Consider the following 5,324-nt stretch of genomic DNA (forward strand, 5'->3'; position numbering starts at 1 on the left):
GGTTGCAGCATCTCAACTTACTGGTTTTCTTAATCAAGTGAACTCTAGTGAACTGAAAACCTTTGGGTTTTAGACTCTTTAGACAAAATGATCATTTTAAATACATCAACTTGGGCTCTGGGAAATTGTGATGGAGATGTTTCACTACTGCTTGGGGATTCCCACACAAAAAATGAAGAGCTATATAAATAAATAACAGAACCTGGCGTTAGGAGGCAGTGACAAGCACTGTACAAGCAAGTGGCACTTCAAGTATGCCTACTGGATACACCCTGAGTCACTTTGGGAATTAGCTATCTAGTTAGCTAGTAAGTTGGTACATAAGTATTCTGGTTTTTAGCAACACATTTGAAAAAGTGTCTGTGTTAGTCAGTTAGGTAGTTATAATCTCTTATCTTTCAGTTGGGCGGGTACGTCAGATTAGATTAGCCAGCTGGATAAAACCAGTCAGTTAAGTAGTTAGCTAGTCTGCAGCTCCATCCAAGCGCCCTTCCACACTCTTATAGTTACAGAAACATAATTTTAAAGAAGTGAAAAACTGTGTCCAGATCAGCTGATAAAGACTTTCTACATACATTTTCTGGTCATAGTTACATACTTATTATGTGCATCTGAACCTAGGTCTGTTTCTACCATCCTGTTTTTATCATCCTTGCAGTCACTAGATTAAAAATGATCTGCATGACATGTCACCACCAGTGCAACAGTACAGATGCCAAAAATGTGATATTTCTGCCCCAGTTTTGATTTTTAATGTGCAGTCGTTTCTGTTGTTGAAGTACTCAGATTTAATTTGAATGTATAATTACGGTTACAAAATTATTTCAATTAATTATAACATCAAATGTGTCTGTTTTGTGATATTGTTGGAGGGGAGAAGTCAACTGAAAAGTACTTCCTGTGTCCAATGCCCTGCAGGAAAATAATCACTAGGCCTACCATCATGGTGTGTTTCAGTGACACTCAAGAACAACATACAGTTTAAAACTGATCAATGTCTTGAAATGGCTTGCTCAAGGACACCCAGCAGAGCACATGGCTGTTATTGGTGTCAAATCTGCTGTTGCATTTAAAATAAATGAGAAAATTTGTTAAACCGATGTGCAAAGAGTTTTTCCACCGGTCTAATTTGACTGTTACCATGCATTGGAAATTTGGGGATGGAAAAGTGCGGAGGATGGTTTTTCAGGGTATTGAGAAGCTGTGGGTTGGGTAGAGATACGGCATCATGTGTATGTTTCATTGTGAAACTTTTTGTGATGTCTGATTTATACAGTAGTGCTGTCAAGCCTGCCCAGCTCCTGACATCATATTAAACAAAGTAAAGTCACACTAGTCAACATGCTCCACTCTTGGATAATATCAAAGTATTAGTGCCTTAAAATTAAATTTCAAGTAGTTTAAGTTGTGGGAAAACTTGTTCACAACAAAGATGGATGAAGCCTTGTTTTTAAAAAACAGTAAACAGCTGTTTTTTTAAATTAAAAGTTATATTCGAAGGGCTCCAACATTTTTAAAACTGTAAATGAAAATTTGTTAACTCTCAGAAATTCTATCGTTACAAAGTCATGAATGTAATATCAGTGGTTGTTCAAATGGATTCTGTCAACACAATCTCACTTGAAGGCACTATATGAAGTCCACGTTATGAAGACTAAATAGTCAAACACATTGTGTCGTTCTCAGTAAACACTTGTGTGAGGCACCAAGAAAACAAAGATCATCTCTTGTTTTCTTGCTCTCATGCATTGCTTTGCCCATACTGGGAACTTGGAACACCGGGGGAGCGTTAGTGTTTACCATAGACTGCTCTGATTTTATTCATCGCTTATGTTGAATAAAATGTTCAAGCCAAGATAATGTTATGTAGCTACAAATGGTAACAAAAATGCAAAATGCATGTATTTGATTATTTACACCTGTTCTTTTCCTTCTGTGACATGGCGAAATGTCTCCTGTGACCCACAGTGTTAAAAATCTATGCTGACTGGATGGTGGCAATGACAATACCTAACTGCAAAATTTTGATAACTAAAATGAATGTCGCTGGAGCACAACTTAAAGGTGTAATGGCACCAGATTTGGTTTGGTATGACATTTACACTGTCCCAAGAGCTGCTATTAACAACAGGTTCTTTTTAGGTTTTCTACAGTACCAAAACACATCGCCAAGTCTTGCCCTTCCTGAGCTAACAGAGAGACAGGCAGTTAGCCAACCAAGTGGACCAGAAAGTCAGAGTTCACAAATATGTGGGAAAATTAAGTACAGTAAGCTGCAGTTGTTGTAAACAACATGTCCAGACCAAAGAACAGCTACAAACAGATGTGTCAAGCCACAGCAACAGAATGCAGAGTACTGGACAGATAACCAGTCAAATGTCAAAATGATAGTCAAATTTATCAAGCAGATATATGAAACAGTCCCTGGTTCCAGCTTCCCAAAAAGGATTCGCTGCTTTTAGGGAAATAATGAAAAACTCAATTTCCCAGAGCCTGAGGTGCCATCTTCAAATTTGTTTTGTTTGACCAACAGTCCAAAACTCAAACATAATCAGTTTACTGTCATGAAAGACCAAAAAGAAAGAAACCAGAAAATATTCACACAGAAGCTGGAATGAGTGAATGTATTATTATACAAAATTTCTGCAGATTCAGGGTTCAAAATCCTAATTAATCTACAAATCAATTCTGCTCTAATCTTTACTGTGATGGGAATGTTATGTACATCAACAGTTATTGGTCATTTAGGAAGCATGTCTATCAAAAGCTATGCCAATCCATCAAACAGTGGTGGAATGTAACTAAATCCAACATTTAAATAATTTGAATTACAGCAAGCTAGTTTTTATAGCCTTTACAGTACTGTATTTGTATATTTAAATTACACACAACAGCAAAGCTGCTTAATTCCTTTATATTCATAAATATTCAAACGCCAATTAGATGGTGATCCTCATGAGAAATATAGAAAAAGAAAAAATCGGTTATTATAACAATGAGCTTATCAATTTGACCCGGACAGACATCATCACTATTTAGGTGTCCACTCACTTTTACTTGTAATTAAGTACTTTTTTAAAATATGAGTACGTTTTCCACCAGCAGAGTCCTGAAATGCTACCTTGACAAAATCTTTAACCCAATCTCTACCGAAAACATAGCCCACAACAATGAGAATGACCAACCAGCAACGAGAGTTCTCTAAATCAAAACCGACTCACCAGCGTGACTTGATTTGAGGAACACATGGCAGAAAACCCCAAAACTTCACCGTCCGGGGCCGAAGTCCACAACCAGCTACCAGGTAGGCCAACCCAAATAACAAAATCGGGAAAACCGTGGCACTTTTGAAAGTTACACCTAAAGTATTTTACTTTTCAGTAACCCATCAGCTCACCTGCTGCTGGCAGCCGCACACCTGTGGCTGAAGGCAGAGCATCACTGCGCGCAGACACCGTCATGTGTTTGTGGAAGATCACCACCTACTGTCAACTCGCCCTGGAAGTTAACTCTCCTTTGAATTTGACTACCATCAGGGTTGGGAGGATTACTTTAAAAATGTAATCTGCTACAATTACTAATTACTTGTTAAAAAAAATGTAGGCCTAATCAGTGACCTAATCCAAGTACCAGAAAATAAAAGCAGTGTATAACCTGATTACTTTTAGTTACTTTTGGATGACAAGAGCGTAATGATCCATGTCTGCTCAGTTTATTTTTAGAGAAACATCCAATGCTAAAACAATCTTACATTACCATGAAATCAAAATCCATTTTTATATGATATGCTTTGCACTTTGTCACCACTATGGCAGCATCTGGCCCCTCCATGTGTCATATAGTATTCTTGATGATATTTAAGAGTTTGTCATTGGTAAAAACATTTTAAAATGACTCATTCTGCACTTCTTGTATTAATTTAGCGTCCAATGAAAAGATTTTTCAATATGACGCTGCTGAAGCACAGTGTTTCTGGGGCCGGGCCCCACAGATTGCTACACAAAAACAACTTTATTTTCACAGATTTTGCTCAAACTGGATCATTTGATGGAGAAATATATTGGAAATATATTCAAATTTTCTCTCTTGTCCCCCGTCTGCTCTGCCTCAACTCTGTGATTCACAGAGTTTCCTAATGCACAGAAAGCTTTACTTGTTGCTGACGTTAGTTAACAGCTAACTATAGCTGCCATTAGTAGTTGGTCAGATTAGCTTTACTGGGAACTTGGAACACCGGGGGAGCGTTAGTGTTTACCATAGACTGCATAAGCTTGTTTGATGTAATACCTACAAAGTTTTTAATGAAAGTAATGGATTCTGTTGGGCCCCATTTGATCTCTGTTTTTAACAGCTCTCTATCTACTGGTTGTGTCCCTGATTATTTTAAAATGGCTTTTGTGAACCCACATTTAAAGAAACCTGGTTTAGATCCCTCCCTCCCACAAAATTTAGACCAATTTCAAAACTGCCTTTTATTGCAAAGATTCTAGCCCTGCCCTGCTTAAAGTCACCAATGACCTTTTAATGTCTGCTGATGAAGGCATGTGCTCAGTCCTAGTACTCCTGGACCTTAGCGCTGCGTTTGACACATAGACTGTATATAAAAAGGTTTGACACCATTGATCAGATCCCGTCAGATCCACAGACCCTGGAATGCTGAGTTCACTTAACAACTGCCTTTGTGTAGTTAAAAAATGGATGTCAAATAATTTCCTCCAGCTTAAATCAGAAAAAACAGAAATCCTGGTCATCGGGTCCCAGCAGATGGCAAAACAAATACTGCCATCTGCTGGTTCCCTAGTAAATCACATTAAGCCTGTGGCAAAGAAACTTGGTGATAGTAAATAAATTTTCGAGCAGCACACCACAAATCATGTTTTTATCAACTTAGAAATATAGCAAAAATTTGATCTATGTTAACTTTTAAGGACACCGAGACCATTTTACACGCCTTCATCTCATCACGCCTGGATTATTGCAACAGCCTTTTCACCTGTTTAACCCAAAAATCTATTGATCGACTCCAGACTGTCCAGAACTCAGCTGCCAGGCTTTTAACCAGAACAAAGAAATATGACCACATTACTCCTATTTTAGCTTCATTACACTGGCTCCCAGTATGTTTTAGAATTGACTTTAAAATTCTATTGATCACTTTTAAAGCTCTTCATGGCCTCTCGCCTTGTTATATTTCTGAACTTTTAGTCCCATACGCACCAGCACGTACCTTGAGATCCTCGGGCAGAGGTCTGTTGTCTGTTCCAGAGTCTCGACTGAAAACTAAAGGGGACAGAGCGTTTGCTGTCAGGGCCCCGAGGCTCTGG

At 38.3% G+C, this 5,324-nt stretch overlaps 1 long non-coding RNA gene across 3 annotated transcripts in view; it reads right to left on the reverse strand.

Annotated features, from left to right (window-relative positions):
- The window catches only part of LOC123973408, a 12,841-nt gene extending 9,332 nt beyond the window's left edge, over nucleotides 1–3,509 (reverse strand). For 2 of the 3 annotated variants that reach the window (XR_006825614.1, XR_006825613.1), the window contains exon 1: nucleotides 3,222–3,390. This is a non-coding gene — a long non-coding RNA (uncharacterized LOC123973408). The other variant, XR_006825615.1, reaches the window with a different exon arrangement.
- Nucleotides 3,510–5,324: the final 1,815 nt, after the last annotated feature.

This window comes from Micropterus dolomieu, linkage group LG07 (assembly GCF_021292245.1).
Source record: "Micropterus dolomieu isolate WLL.071019.BEF.003 ecotype Adirondacks linkage group LG07, ASM2129224v1, whole genome shotgun sequence".
NCBI lineage: Eukaryota > Metazoa > Chordata > Actinopteri > Centrarchiformes > Centrarchidae > Micropterus > Micropterus dolomieu.